The following is a 16,094-nucleotide window of genomic DNA, read 5'->3' as shown; positions in this document are numbered from 1 at the left end:
GAATACCGAAAATGAATCATCTCAAAGGGACATCGCTGACTCAAATTTGTCCCCAAACTCGCTTTGTGCACAAAGTCTCCGACGAACGGAGTTGTGCGTTGCGAAGAGACCCAACGGGGTTGTACTTCCTTGATTTACTTCTGTAAACAAATCGATCAGTTTTTTTAAAAAAAAAAAAAACACAGCAGACACGCGTTGCCCGAAGCCTTTGCCATGCAAATATTACAGCTCGGCGTCAACCGAGGGCCGAACCCCCCTCAGAGAGCCGCCGGTCCCCCTCCTGCCCGCCGAGAGGCCGCCGCCTCGCCGCGCCCAGGCCCGGGGGCTCCTCACGGGCCCGCAGCCGGCCGGGGCCAGGCCCGGGGCCGGGCCCAAGCGGACCCCGGGGGCCGGTCCCGGGGCCGGGGCGGTCTCGGGGCGGATCGGGGCGGGCTGCGGGCGTTATTTGTGCCATGTGACGGCGGGAGGAGCCGCGGCTGCAGCCTGCCCGCAGCCCGCCCAGCCACGGGCGCTGCGCGGCGCGGCCCCGGGAGCAGGCTCCGGCGGGACCCGGCGCGGCCGCTGCCATGGGGCGGCCTGCGGACGGTAGGAGCCGGCGACGGCGGGGGGGGGGGGGGTGTTTCTTCCCTGGGGGTGGCGGCCACCGGGCTGCCGAGGCCTCTCCCCCGCTTCCTTCCCCTCCTTCCCCTTCCCATCCCTTGCAGCGGGGCGCTGCTCCCCGGCCAGCGCGGGCTGCGTGGAACCGGTGCCAGCTTCCCGAAAGATAAAATAAGAATTAAAAAAAAAAAAAAGAGCAAGCGCTGGGCTCAAGCCCGGCTTTGTGACCCGGAGGTGCAGCCGGGGGTGGAGGTGGTGAGCGAGGCTCAGCTCGGTAAGGAGGTCGGGTTGTTTGCTCGGTGGTTGCGGTGCTGCTTTGGTGGTCTCTGGAGCACGGGCCTAATGGATATCGGCCTTTTTCCTACATAAACCCGTGCCAGTGTGATAGGAGCCTGTGTAATCCTCCATCCGAAGTGCCTAGCGTTGCTCGAAGAACAACAGAAGCACGCCGTCTGCTCCCGCTGCTGCAGGATGGACGTGGGCAGTCAGCGCGGCTGGTGAGCGGCGGTGGCCATGCCTGGGCAGAAATCTATGAAGTGAGCCATTGCTCAAGATAAGGAAGTTTACAAAATGATTATAAAGATGGAAGTTGCTGCCTTGGAGATAGATTAGCTTTTCTTTTCCTGATAGTGATGCAGGAAGAGTTTATGACCCTTTTGTCCCAGAAGCAATCTTTCCTCAGCAAGAGACCTGGATGGGGTCAAAGTACCTATCTCAGCCTAGGAAGAAGGCAATTTCTGTGGTGAGTTGATAGGGAAGCTACTGGGAGCGTGGTGGGGCTGTGCTACTGTTTACCAAGTGAATGGCAGCGCTGAGAGGCACTTCACTGGCTTCTGGAGGAGCCCTCCCCGGCCAACCGGCTGCTGGTGCGCCCGTCTCCTCCCTGCTCCGTCAGTGTGCCTGGCCTCCGGCCCTGTCATGGCTCTGGGGCGTTGTGATGATGGTTTCGTAAAGCTGTAGTTTATTCTCCCCCCCCCCCCCCCCCGCCCTTAGTTTTGCTGAAGACAAGGGATGAGCTTGAGCAGTCCTCTGGGGGGCATTGTGTTGTTGCAGTACATCAGCAGCAGGCTTTCGCAGCCGCTCTCCGGCTGGGGAGGTTACTGAATCGCACTATAATGTGACTGAAGTTTGTTTGTAAACTTACGTTAGAGATGTGGTTTTGTGTTCCAGGAACTGGCTAGCTGAGATGTGCGGTGTCTGTGTGGAGTCGGATCGCTGCAGCTGGGTCCGGGATGTGGAAAATGTGCTCTGCTTGCTGCTCTCTTGTCTCGTCCTGGCCTCCTATATTTCCTTTCCTCAAAGTGAAAGCAGTCTGCAAGGGCTGCTTGTCTCCTCGAGTCCCTCTTGTGAGGGATAATTAAATTCATGAAGTCACCTGAATTATAAATCTGTAGATAGTGAGCCAGTCTGCATGCTATGCCAATCTTTGTGATTTGAGTGCAGACTGCTGATGGTTAGTCTTCACGTTTCAGTGTTTCTGAAGATCGTAAGATGTGGAAGAGAGCATGCCCTGTGGCTGAGGTCTGTCTCTGTCAGATTTTGTGGCTGGTGCCACTGAATACACTGGAACTGGCACCTGATAGCCAGTACAGACTGGCTGGCTCTGATACACCAGTGTGAGGTTGTACTTACAGTTTTGGGCGGAAATGTACATGTTCTGACTCAGTCTGGAGTCAGGGCTTGTGCTGACAAGGGGAGTGAGGATTAACTGGTGTTGGCAGGGAGCATCAATGAGATGACATCAGCTGGGATGTACAGTGATGCTCCACTGGCACAGCTTATCTTGCTGTCCTATGCAGGGAGGCTTCTGTTAACTAGTAGAGTGATGGTAGCATTATAGCAGTAAAGAAACATCTTATAGACCTGAGTGAATTATACTAACGAGGCCTGTTGTGGTATGAGTTGTCTGAACCTTGACCGTGCTGAAGGCTGGTATATGTGGCTAGCTGTGAAACCTGCTGCCCTCCTCCTCTGCGTTTGCAGGCATGTGACACGAGCTAGCAAACTCATCTGCTCGTACAAGATAGGAGTTAGACATCAGTTGCTTCCAGGCAAAGCTGTGTAATGCCTGCAGAATAAAAGTGAGTAAGTGTCTGAGAACCAAGGTTACCAAACTGTGGTCGCTGGATGCTTTGCTGGTGGTCACCATCGACTGGGTTGATGTCAAGGTGTTGACTCACTTCCAGTCACTACACAGCTCTGAGCAGCAAAGATCTTCCCTTGAGTTACTCTTCCATGTGAGTAATTGCTACAGCTGCCTCTGTTTCAATAAATAACTGCTGGGGTGGAGGGGAGGGGAGTGCAGTTGTCCTTGGCAGAGATGGGGTATGTGTTACAGGAGATGGCCAAACACTTGGTGAAGTGCAAGTCTGAGGAAAGCCTAGCTTCAAAGTCCTGGTTTCCAAGCTCACGGGTACAGGCTGGGGAGACCACAGTTAACAGGGTTTCCTCATGGACTACTAAAGCAGCGTCACCTTTTTTTAAAAAAGAAAAGGGGAAGAGGCATAGATTCACTAGCAGCTCTGCACCACTTGAACCTTGTAGGTTTAGGAGCTCCTGAGCTACAGTAAGTCAGCCTGCTGGGTTGATCAGGAAACTTTCTTCCCCCGATCATACTTCTGGGTGAGGTAGGGTTATCCAGCACTCTTGTTGGGCAGCTGAGTAGGATAGGAGACTGAAGGAAATTTGCTCTTGTGAATTTCCCTCCCAGGGGATGCCCTTGTGAGGGAATTAGTGAGCTGTAAAACTTAAGTATATTGTATTAAAGCTCAAAACAGGACAGGAAGCTTGGGGGCTTGCTTTTTTTTTTAAGAACATAAAGTGAAGTCCTGTCAAGTCTAGATGAGAGGTGCAGCAGTGATCTTCAGAGCTTCAGTCTGTCGTAGTGCTGTGCTGGGCCAAAAAAGAACACCTGTTTCTGGCTTATGGGTAAAGGGTGGCTTTCAGCAGTTGAGCTTGTTGATTTGTTCTCGGCACTCCCAGGCTGGGAGCTATTGACTTTCTGTTTAGTAAATGCACATACCTGTCTAGTGCTGTGGACTGTTTATTGTGGCTCAGGGGAAAAAGTGTTGTAACATTTGGGAGGCAACAGAACTGCTTGGTATTGCTGCAGCATCCAAGAAAAAGCTTTAAAAACAAGCACAGATATTGAGACATCTGAAATTACCTCTGACTCAAGCTGTTCAGGTTATTGACAGCTGTGCGTGTCGGACTAGGCACGCCTTTTTCTTAGACTAGGGGATCAAAGGGGGTGTGGATCAACTCTAAATCAAGCGGAGTCTGATCTTGTTCAGTCACCCACTGAACTTAGTCCTTGTCCGTATGGATTCTCAAACATGAGATCGTAATGGCTTGCAGATCTTTTTCACAGAATCACAGAATCGTCTAGGTTGGAAGAGACCTCCAAGATCATCTAGTCCAACCTCTGTCCTAACACTAACAAGTCCTCCACTAAACCATATCACTAAGGGCTACATCTAAACGTTTTTTAAAGACCTTTTTAAAGACTTTTTGCAGAACTAAAACTTGCACACATGTCCAGTGACAGGGGAGATGCTGGCTGCTTTGCCCAGGCTGCAGCTGATAGTTTCAGAGCTCTTCTAACTTCCACTTTGGCAACTGCAAGACTTTGCTTAGAGAAGTGTGAGAAGTGCCTGGCTCGGATGGGTTTGTGCTGTCTGCTCAGCGTGCTGTTGATTTATTTGAACTCTTGGTACACAAGTGCTGTGTTTTGGGTGGGATTGAGGGTTGGGAATAGCTTTAAAAAAAGATGAGAGAAATCCAGCTAAGGGTTCTTGCTTACTTCCCTGGGTACAGTATAACTCTTCCCTTCTTGTTGGTCTGGGGATATGGGTATGAACCATCTGTGTCTGCTGTTTCTGAGCTTCACAGAACCACGTTTGAAGTGGATAAAGTACCTCAGCTGTGAAAAGACACACGGTTAGTGATATGGCTTCTGAGCTAGTTCAGAGTTGATCTAACATCTTATTAAAGGCTAAGGTTTCCCTTCTTACTGCTAGGAAAAATCCCCTCCATTGTCTAGACTCTGCTCTTGCCTGCAGGTCTGTATGGAGTGGGGCTTCTGGAAACGGGGCCAGTCACCCGGCGAAAACCCTTCTAGCTCAGTAGAACAAGGGGAAACTCAGGGATGCTTGCAGTGATGTGTGATGGAGATGTAGCCTCGTTATATACACATGGCTTTGCACCTGGGAGGAGTGTAAACCAAGCTGTCTGAAGGCTGCACACGTGCTGCTGGAAAGCAGGATGTCTGGCTTGGTGCGTACCATGGGGGGAACTCATCCCATGTTCTTGCATGTCTGCTGCTGCTTTTGCTGGCCTCATAGCTGGGAGGTTATCAGAGCAGTGTTACCTGCTCTGGTCCTGCCCTCCCCGCAAAGGACAGGCTGCAGCACTGAGCTTCTGCTGTGTCTCTGCAGAAACAGCTTCGCATAAATGTCTCAGGGAAGATGCTTGAGAGCGAGCGGATGGGTGGCTGTCAGTCTCGCTGTTTCACTGACCTTGCTCTGTCCAGGTTGTCTTTCCTGACAAACTTGCAGTGCTGTAGTAAACACTGATGCATGTGTTGGTGAGGCGTTTGCTTGGCAATTCTTTCCTGGCTTAGTTTAAGGCATTGATATCCTTGGTGGCAGAGAAACCTTGCTGCTGGTCAGTGATTGGAATAACTGACCGAGTGCTGAAGTGCCAACAAATCCCTGTGTGCCTTACAGGCAAGGCCTGACTTCCCTCCCTTGCAGTCAGTCCAGCTGGATGCCGCTTTTCCTTCTTAAAATGCGAAGGCGTCTTCATGTCAACCAAAGCATCTGTTGCAGATGCATCCCATTATTAGGGATTTAAAAGCCAGCGACTCTGAGTCCTGGCTTCTTAGCTAGTCGCTAAACAATCCGTCCCCATCCCCCCGAAACAAGGCTGCAGCGGGAGCTTGAAACAAACCTGCTCTGAGCTCTGGAAGCGGGCAGAGCTTTGATCCCGGAGAGGCTCAGGAGTGACTGGTGCTCCGGAGCTGCCCATCTGGAAAGAGCATGTGGCTGAGGCATGTTTTTTATACTGAGACTGTGGTTTAAATTTTAATTCTGGGCCTTAATTGGGTATGGGAGCTACTCTCTGGCAGCTGTGGGTGACACAAGCTGCCTCAGCTCCTTGTGTAGCGTTTCAGGGATGGAAATGCAGGCAGACTCTCCCTGATAAGGTAGATGTGGTGTGAGCTGGATGCTGTCGTGGTGTCCACCCCCCTTGGGGGGTGAACAAGGATCCTGCAGGACATCAGCTGAGCTGGATAACGTCCTGCTCTCGAGTTGTGCCTGAGTAAAACTGTCCTAGTACGGGCAGCCTTTGCAGATGCCCCTTCTTTGGGCAGAGGATGGAGAGAGGAGCGGTTTCTTAGCCTGTTCGTTGTTTGTGCTCTGGGCATGGACCGCTGGTACGAGCAGCTGCAGGCTGGTGAGATGGGTCTTGGTGCTGTTCCATGACTGCTGGGGATGGTCCTCAGTTGTGTGCTGCCCTGCCTGGGATCCAGAGCTTTCCAGCTGGTGCTCGTAGCAGTCTGACAGGGTTACGGGTGCCCCAGGGAGTGTGGTTTAGAGGGATGAGCGCAGGGCTGCGAGCCAGGGACAGCTGTGGGCTAATCCTTTCTATACATCTGGCTTGATGTGTGGCCTTGCTTCAGTCACTGAATGTTCGGCTTGAGGGTTCTTTAGAAAGGGAGAAAAAGTAACGTTTTTCTTACATGATTACCTTTGGCAGGGATGGATGCTAATACCAGGTTTTGTTTAATGGTTTCTGCCCCGTGGCTTATGCAAGCGGTTGGTATTGGGTGGATTTACGGTGCTGGGGTGGGGAAGGTGGGAAATGTCTTCCTTATCCACAGTGCAGAAGTGCCCCAGCTGGGAGCAGGGTGCTTCGCGTGCTGCAGGCTTTCTGTTCATCCCCTGGTGACGGGGCCTTGCCTCCCTTCTGTTTTTCTGTGTTGTGTTTAAGCAGGGTTGAACTTCGGCTTTAAGGAAGATTTTTGGATGAACATCTGACCTTACTAGCAACAGTCACCTGTCCTTGCCTTACCTATCCTTAACCCTGGAGTCTTTTTCACTAATGCTTGTCTACTTCTGGCTCCGCTGGCTTTTCTCTGCTAGGAAATGTGAAGACAGACTTCGAACCAGAGCAGTGCTACTAGTGTACAACGCTAAAGCTCTTAACCTGCAAAACTTCCCCTGGGAGCTGGAAGCTTTTTACTCTTACAGAAAGGAAAACACACAAACATCTGCCTGATTTCAAAGTGAGAGCAACAACTCTTGACATGAGAGCTTGGGGGCGGAAGGTGGTAATGTCTGAATATGGGGTTACCAAACATGGGCTTTTTTCTTTTAGCCTGGGAGGGGAATTTGATGAAGCTTGTAAGTTGGAGCAGCTGTGTAGATGTTAGTTTCAAGCTGCTTTCTTTGGATAGCTGGTATGTTATCATGTCAGGAATCTGTCCTGAGGAGATCCCGGATGGGGCCTTGACACCATAAATGTACAAAGGCACTCGGTTGCACAAAAACTACAGAAACAACTTAGTTCTAAAGAACGTGAGCCACTGATGGTAAGCAGCCAAGAAAAGCAAGCAAGGGCTAAGGCCAAGCTGTTCTCTACATGAACAGGCTACATTGGTCTCAGATGTTTAGAAATCCTTAGTTTAAGCTTTTGGCAACTTCGCTGTGGATAACTTCTGGTTTGAATGGCCTGTTGGAAGTTAAACTCTACATTAAGCAGGGATGTGAAAAATGCCTGGATTCCAGCTATGGTGTCCTGAGGCTTGAAGGAAGTCCTGGAGTTTGCCCAAGCGCAGTTCTTTCCTAGACACCCTAATTCATCGTCGTGTTGGGCTTCGGGAGCCCCGGGTTGGTAGGGATGTAGCCTGGTGAGCTGTGCTGCAGGGAAGCAAGCAAAGCTTCTTAGTGAAGGCAATGATAACCCCTGAAATGCTTCCAGTCTTGGTCCGTAGAGGAATCCAGACGCCGGGTATGTGGTACGGAGGGGCTGGTGCTGTGTTGTCAGCAGTTCTGCCTGGGGCTGTCTTTGATGGCCAATTTTCCATAGCTATTTAAAGACCAAACATGTCATCTTATTGAACCTGGGTGACAAGGGAGGGATTGCCTTGTTCCATTTCAATGCCAGGGCACTGGTGCGTTTGGGACTTGAAGTTTCGGGTGGTGCCCGTGTCAATAATTCCCTGTAACTTAAGCTGAACTTCGACAGTTAGCACTGATGCACCAGCTCTGTATGGCAGTTCCTAGAGCAAACCTGCTGGCATTTCAGCTGGAAGGAGATTTGGGGTCTGTATGAATACAGAAAGCACCTGGCTTATCAATGTAAGGCTCGTTTGTACGGGCACGGAGTATAGCTGTCTGTTCTGGGGTTACACGGTGGGCAGGAGCTGCCGCAGGTTGATGTGTGCTGCTCTTACCGACAGCTTGCTGTCACAGCTCCGTGGTCATGACTTGAGGGCTTGGCTTCCTCTCCTATGTCCCACGCAGTCTCAATGGGCTGGGGTTTTCCACGCGGCGTGTTGTGCACTTCCAGCTGGAACAAAATGGAGCTGGGGGGTGGGAGTGAATCAACCTAATGAATGTTTCTTTTCTGTGAGCCAGCGCGTTGCTTTCCTCCCTACTACATAGCAGCTTTCTTGGAGTGCCGTGTCCCTCTTGCAACAAGGATCAGACAGACATTTATAAGTGGTTTCAGCCTCAGACTTGGCTCTGGGATTGATTCAGGCACATGCATCTCTTAGATCTTGCTAGCATAGCTTAGCTTGCAGCCGAGGAGGAAAAGGGCAGAAGGGCTGCACACATGGCACTGATTCCGGCAGGATATTGCTGTAAGGTTAGGTATGTGGCACGCTGTCTTGCCAATGTTCAGCTGCTGCTTGCATTTGTACGAGTTAAAAAGGGGCTGTTAATCTGCTGGGTAGTGGCTGCGAGCGTGGGGAACGGTGAAAAGCCAGGGGAGCAGAGGCAGAGCAACAACGTGGTGTGCTACTGGTTGTCCAGGCTGTGGGCTTGACTTGCTGTATGTTGGCATTTGGGAGAAAAAAGGGACAAAGTTTGTATCCTATGTTTATTAATATGAGCGTACTTCAGTGGCCGACGATCATCCTGGAATCTGGAGACGCTGTGTTCTTCGTATGTGCCTCGGTTTATCAGCTTCAAGATACACTCAAGGACCAGCGTGCTGCGAAATAGTTAGACTTCCTGACCTGTTTGCAAGAAGCAGATGTCGGAGGAACGGAGCTCCCCTGGAAGGTTGATTCTGCATGCTTCCACAGCCGAATCTCTCCGGTCTTACTGAGGTACTGGGGTTCCTCACGTGCTTCTGGTCCCCTGGGGATCAGAAGATGAAAGATGTTGCCTTCCGGAGAGACTTGTGGAGGAGCAGGTCTTATGTGCCCACACAGGCCTGGATCTGCACTTCTGGCATGAATCACATCAAAACTCCAGGCCTGATAGCTGAGTAATCGGGCTGGTGCCCAGCTTGTGGACCCTGAACTGGATCTGCAAGAGGCACAGCTCTGTGTCAACACGTTAAATGGGAGGGGACACCTGACTAGAGTGAGCCTGGAAGGGGCCGTAACCCACATCTGCAAGCAGGCTGCGGTTGTGCAACTCCCCTCGTGCTTGTTCCACAGCCAGGGCAGCGCTGCTCCACGGGGGGAGGCTTGCCAAGCGTGCTGTGCCTCTCCTGGGTGGCAGAGAGGCCCAGATGTTTACCTGCAAGGAGTTGGAGTGAATCTGCAGGGTTAGCAAGGTTGTTGGTCTCGGAAGAGAATTTCGCTGCTAGGTGTACTTGTGTAGTTGCTTGGTGGTGCTTTCTAGAAGGGGTTTCTGCTCTTGATTGATTTAGTGGTGACTTGTGATGTGCCTTCAGCCTTTGCCCTTTGCTGTAGGGATGCAGTTGTCAGTATCCAGTGTTGCCTTCCCAGCCAGATGGCTCTGGGTAGAAGAGCTCAGCTTGCTGCTGTGGGCACTGTCGTATGGCAGCACGCTACCAGTGGGGGTAAACAGGACTTCTGTTGACAGGTGGGACACATGCAGTGCCCCTCGACTAAACCTAGCAGGTAGAAACAGGTTTGGGCTCTGTGCCAGGGGGGTGGCGTGGCTTCTGGTATGCGTCAAGGAACACACAAGAGCGGAGTGCATGGCTTAAGCTCAGCTGAACTGTGTTTTTGTGGGATAAGTGCTACAGCACTCTTCTGCGAAATGGGAGCAGGATGACTGGCAATGGTTTCGCTGTTGCTGGGAAGAAACAGAATTGAAGGGCTCTTAGTTTTAAGTGGGAGTGGGAAGAGGCTTCTTGATGCAGGTGAGACCTCAGGGGGCACTGGATGTGCTGTAGACCATCTATTAAGACAGATGGCAAATACCCCCTGTGTGTTTGAGGTAGGAGAATTGCTGTCAATCTAACAGTCATTAAGGTGTGCAGGAAGGATAGTTTCGTACCCCAGTACATGTATGAGTGCATTGCTCCAAACGTTACCGGCATTAGGCTCTCTTCAGACCTTCACCAAAAAAAAACAACAGCCAGTCCCTGGTTCGGACCGCTCTTGAAAGAGCTCTTGGCCTCGTGGGGCTCCTCATGCCAAGGTGTCAAAACAGCACAGCAGGAGGCCCACCACTGGCTTTACTGACACAGCCTTTGTGCTAATGAAGCTTTCCATACCGTGTTAATCTCGTTTCGACATCTCTCAGCCACCCACAAAGCAAGCTGGTCCTGGAAATCCCGTCTGACCCACGGCTGTGCTGCTGAATGGGCATCGAGTGGAAGCTGTCATTGTCCCCGAGTGGACAAAGCAAGCGGCCCAGCAGGTGGCAGTGGTGAAAGAGGTGGCTTTGCAGGTGGCTGAATGTTGCCCTGTTTGTCTGCAAGCCTGACAGAGCAGCTGGGCGGTCTAATTCGTACATGCCCGCGTGCATTTAGCTGGGGTTTCTGTAGCCAGCTATTTCCAGCTGTAGGACGGTATCACCAGAGCAGTGGGGTCATCTGCAGGGGGTGGCTGGAAGGTGAAGTCAGCTCGTGTTCTCGCTGAGCATAGGAAGTGGTGGTGAGTGTAACAAACCGATTGTAGAAATGAAGCTGCAAGGTGAGCTTGGCGTGGTGGGAGGCTTTTAAGGCAAAGTGCTGGGCGTGGTGGCTGCAGTTGAATTTCTAAGCATTGGATATCCTAGAGAGCATGCATTTATTCCATGTTTGGGTGGCTGTGGTGCACTGAACAGTGGGTGGCAGTGGCCACCTTATTACTCTTAAATTGGTGCTTGTGCACAGCAGATCAAGGCGAAGCTGTAGGAGCCGTCCAGGCTCCTTAAAAGGAGCAAGGACTTCCGTGGCAGCTGAAAAACAGGTGAACGTGCTTGCTAGGGCTGGTCGGCCTCTGCCAAAAGACAAGCTTAGATGTTGAAGGGATCTAGCAGCTAACACAACTGCTCGTCTCTGGAGTTCTTACTTGCTGAACTCTGAAAATGCAAGGCAGCTTTTCATTTCTGCTTGTTCCTAGGTATGCCGCATCTTGAGAACAGATCTCTTGATTGTTCCTGTAAGGTTTCTTCCTCTCTATATATACTTCTTAAGCTCTTTTAATGTGCTTCAAACTTGGTTTCCTAATTGGAAACTTTCCATTGATGTCATGGGAGCTTTCTGTGGCCCACATCAAATAGTTCGGTTCACCAGGAATTAAGTGACTGTACAAATGTTTATATTAAACACTTATTTAGAAGGCATGCTGATTTATGAGGACCTATGATGACTTTGGTATGTTGGAAGGATAGGTTGACTGTGCGGGCTTTTGTGTTGCCTTTGAACTATAAAAGTTCTGGCAGCTGTTTAATGCCCAGATAAGACAACTCAGGCGTGCTTACATCTAATCAACCTGCCCCATCACCGGCTCCTGTGCTGTTTCCTATCTCTGGCACTGGAGAGGCTTTTTTTGAATGGTTAACCTTAATGGAAAGGGCTCAGACAGCCATGTCTGGAATAGTCCGAGCAGAAAGCTAGCTTAATTACAGGTACTGGAATTTCTGTTTTTGAGAGGAAATCCACAGTTTAGTCTGCTGAGAAGCCCTAGGGAGGGAAGGAAGAGATGGTGAACATGTGTGATCTTCAGGCTGCTTACTCAGGCTTCTGCGGTGGGGTCAGGGTGCTTGGAAGCTGGGAACAGAAAGGATAAATACTGTCTTAGCGTCCCACCTGACCAGACCTCAGATGCTGAAGAGTGGCCACCTCTGTCCTTCCCTGGAGGAGATTGTAAAGGTCTTTCCTTTAGATTAGGAAGAAGCACAGAGGTGCTTGGGGTGTTAGGGAACTTTCCTTAAATGTCAATGCGCTAGTAGCTACCTTCTTAGCAGTAGATGGTCTTAGCATCTAGCTAAACAAAACCTGTAACATGCCCATCAGTCAGCTTTGCAAGACTTCTCCCTGTGGAATGAGCAAGTCCAGTCTGTGCTTCTGAGATGGGCTTTGTGGAAAACTTCCCCTTCTTCCCCAAATTCTGCCCTTCCCTTTGCAGAGGGCAGAATACCTTTAAAAACCTTCATGTTTGTACCTAAACCGCAGGAAGAGCGAGGCTTGATGCATGGCTTTAATATCTGGAATTGAGCTCAGTGGTGGGCAGAATCTTCTCAGGGTTGTTGCTTGGCCATGAAAACAGGGTAGCTGCTTCCTGCCTGAAGGAGGAGATTACACTCCCTTTACATGAACTTTCTTTACGGTATCTTTTGTGAAACTGATACTGTAAGAGTTGTCATGGCTGCTAATTGCAGCCTTTATGCGTTCCAGCGTCACGTTTGATGTAACCGTCGACGATGCTGAGCTAGGAGGTTTTTTTTGGAAAAGGATGATTTAGGAGATCTGTTCTTGTGGCTGGGGCTGAAGATGGGCTGCTCTGTTACAGGGCTTAATCTTGTGAGTCTGGGTGACGAAACTAAAATGGCCCAGAGTAAAAATTTCATCTGTTTTCAGATATTATCTTAAAGGGTGACATTTAAAGCTGTTCATAATCAAAAAGGCTGTCCAAATCTCTCTTCAGACAATGTATCTGTCTCTGTAGTAATATATCCTCTGTATGGCTCAGAGCATGAGTGCTTAACCAGTTGTTCCAGTTGCATGTGGTGAAGCAACTGGTGTGGACTGTTAGTTCATGCCTGCTTTTACCCACGGAGAGGTACCACCACTGCGTAAGCCAGCAGCGTTGGACCTGCTCCCACGGATTTGCTTCACTGCTCCAATATAAATGATCAAGGTGCAGCTTAATGTTGGCACGGAGGTGATGAGGAAGCTACTTAAAATATGACTTGATTTACGGAGCCTGAGCGAGTCGAACTGTTTAGGAATGCATTTCGGAGTGTGGCCCAGTAAGACAAATTAAGGGACAAATTCCACTGCAGGCTACTGTGGACGCTAACCAAAAGAGAAGCAACTGTGTGGTGTTGTAGGTACACGTTGCTAGTTTTGACCAAAGAAAAAAGCAATTTGTTCTTTATTACCATGCCTGTTATTTCCAGGAAAAAGTTGTTCTTGGATATCTGGCCACCCTATGGTGCAGATATCCTCTGAAGGCAGCATTTGTGTTCCTGCAGCCACCGTTTGCACCATGTGCTTTATTTCATTTCAGTTTAGTTCTCTGCTTTCACAATGTGCTTTATTCCGTTTCGCTTTGGTTCTCTGCTTTCAGATCAGACTTGTCTAGTTCCAGTCACACAGGGACAAATCTTCAGGCAGCCAGGCTAGAAGAGCTTTCGAAAGTTGCTCTGTTACGTGAGGCCTTTCGCAATTCAGAGTGATGTAAAACGCCAGATGAAGCTTTTGGTAACCCTGCTTATCTCAAAACACCCATAGCAATTTCCAAGGACCCTTTCAGGTAATGGTGAAAGCAAAACATTGCATCATGTTGAGACCGTGCCCAGCTGCAGCCTTCATTCAGATGTGCGGTGTCTTTCTTCCTAATTATGGTATGTCCCAGGTCAATTATATTTAAACACAGAGTCCAACCATGTCATTAAATTTTTTTGGCTAATGACAAGGCAGAAATCTAGCGAGGCATCATCCCAGAGTGCTCTGCTGTGGGGAGTTGCTGTGTCTGTTCCAGTAAAGCTGGCAGTGTGAGCTGTCTCTTGTGTAATCCGTCTGCCAGGAATATCCTCTTAGTTCAGCACTTTACTGAGAGCTGCTGTGGGATGGCTTTTGCTTGTGTGTACGGTTGTCTTCCTGAGCGTGCCGCTGGAGTGGTTTGCTAAATGTTGACAAATGTCTCAGCACTAGCTTGTTGCATATTTATCTGGCTATCTCTTTGAATTTCTGCTCACATAACCCCTGTTTGAGCTGCATAGCTCCTGGCAGCTGCTTCGGGAACGAGGCGAACGCATCTTTCTAGAGACTGGCAGTGAGTTGGGTCAGGCTGAGTGCACTGTGTTGGCTTCTCTTGGCCTGATAGTTTCAAGCAATTTAAAGGTTAGGTTAAAGGTTTCCATGTTAGCCGTAAACTGATCAGGGAATGGATAAAGATCCATCCTTTCCTTGCAGAAATCCTGAGCTGAAGTAAAACAAGTGTGTGCACGTGGTAGGCAGTGTAGGTAGCCAAAGCACACACGCAGCACTTAGATTCTGCAGCTTGTGTGTTGGCTCTGCATTTCATAGATAGCTTTAAGTGAAGCCTTTTGCTACAAAACAGCGGTAGAAGAAGGCAGCAAACAGTCCTTTCCCACCCAAAACCTCAGGATGGCAGATCAAAGTGGCTCTCAGAAAGGATGAGTCTGCATAAGATGTTTGGAGGGACTTGTCTCAGAGGTACTGAGAAGACGACAGAAGAGCCAAGATGCTTGTATGTTCCTCTCCCTGTTTAGGTGGTGTGAGCAGAACCCAAGTGCTCTCTGTCAAGCTTCTTCCCAGTGGAAGCCCATACAACACAGCATGGCTTTACAGCATGGAAAAACACGAGGAGGAAAAGGCTGCCATCCCCTGCCCTGCTGCATGAAGTGCCAATAAATCCAATTAAAGCTTGTGGAGGTGCGGAGCACGGTTGACATACCCTTGATGCACTTCTGTGACAAACCTCAGTGCCTCTGTGTTGCCGTACAGGACTGGACTTGAGCACAATGTCTAAAAATTCGTATTATATAACAAACTCATGACGATCCTGACTTGACTCTCTGCAAGGAACAGACCGTTCTAGGCAGACAAGAAATGCCAAGGCTTTTTTCCTTTCTTTACTGGCTGGCTTGCAGACCATTTATGCCAAAACATTCGGGAGGCGTTCTGCCATGGTGTGACTCTGCTTCCTTTCTGCTGAGGGAGATCCCTAGGAAACTGCTTTCCCTCTGGAGGCTTGGAGGGGAAGAGGGAATTGAAGGCTGTGACGGGGATGTTGTGGACTTGAGCAAGCCAAGGTGCTTGATTACACGGGGTAGCGAGTTTGGGTTTCTCTGGGCTCTTTGCATCAACTGGCTGTTGCAGCAGTTGGAGACAAAAAATTGCATCTTCCGGCTATGCTGCTGGATTTGGGAAGGGTTTTTCCATAGCTTTTATTATGTTTTACGGCTTGTTGTTGTTCCCAGATCAAACTTGAATAGAAAACATAAGGCTGCTGCCAGCTTTCTGTCACAGACACCTTTTATCTTGCATTCATCTCTTCCAAGCAGATGCTGCTTTCATTTCTTCGACTTTCTTGCTACAAGACTGAAATTAACAGCCCTCTGATGCAGGGGGGAAAAAAACTGTATTTCAAAGCAAAGTACCTAGTGAACTTTAATAAAACTGTTTGTATTTTGAAGGTAATTCTGCGTTCCTTTGAAACAGATCTGGGAGCTGGAAGCTCCTGAACCCTGTTTGCTCAGCGTGCGGATCCCTCCTTGCCTGGGAACACCAGTGACCCTCCTGCTGGGGAGGGAGGCGCAGGTGAAGCTGAGCTCCTCGGGATGAGGCTGTGCCTGGGGAAGAGCTGATGGGATGCGGAGGGTTCTTCCCCAGATTGTTTTCCTCCCGGCTGTTCACAAGCTGCAGTGCGTGGCTGATGCTGTCACAAGGTTGCCAACCATGTAGCTGAAGGTAGAGCACAGCAGGGGGAAGGAGCAGAGGAGAACACAAGTCTGCAGACGCTTCTTGTGGTAGGGAAGCAATCCGTAGCCTCTAGCCAGACAGCCTTCTTCCCAGTCCACCCTGCCCTCCCTAGCCTTCCTGCCTTCAAAGACTTGCATTGAGCGTGAGGTTTGTGTGAACATCCAGCTTCGGGCTTTCATCTTTTCCACTTAAAAAGATGAGCTCTGTTCCTGTAAGGTGGAGCACTTCCTAAAGGGTGGTGTGGCTAAGCTGTGTGCTTTGGGAGCATTGTTTCCAAGGGGCACGTTGGCCCCGCACAGGGAGGGTGCTGGTGGGTAAGGCTGAGCCGCAGCATTGCTCATGGAGCCGGTGACTCTGGGAAATGGAGAACTCCTAAATTTAAGCCTGGATGGCTTGGCAAGCAG

At 50.0% G+C, this 16,094-nt stretch overlaps 1 protein-coding gene across 1 annotated transcript in view; it reads left to right on the top strand.

The window, feature by feature from the left end:
• The first annotated feature begins 429 nt into the window (after positions 1-429).
• Positions 430-16,094, top strand: part of SPSB1 (splA/ryanodine receptor domain and SOCS box containing 1) — a 39,388-nt gene continuing 23,723 nt past the window's right edge. Inside the window, exon 1 of the mRNA XM_066982103.1 lies at positions 430-585. The gene's annotated coding sequence lies outside the window, so the exon portion shown is untranslated. The remainder of the gene's footprint in view (positions 586-16,094) is intronic.

The sequence above is a fragment of the Anser cygnoides genome, chromosome 23 (genome assembly GCF_040182565.1).
Source record: "Anser cygnoides isolate HZ-2024a breed goose chromosome 23, Taihu_goose_T2T_genome, whole genome shotgun sequence".
In the NCBI taxonomy this organism is placed as follows: Eukaryota; Metazoa; Chordata; class Aves; order Anseriformes; family Anatidae; genus Anser; species Anser cygnoides.
Note: the sequence above shows the minus strand (reverse complement) of the source record. Positions and strands in the feature narration are given on the sequence as shown.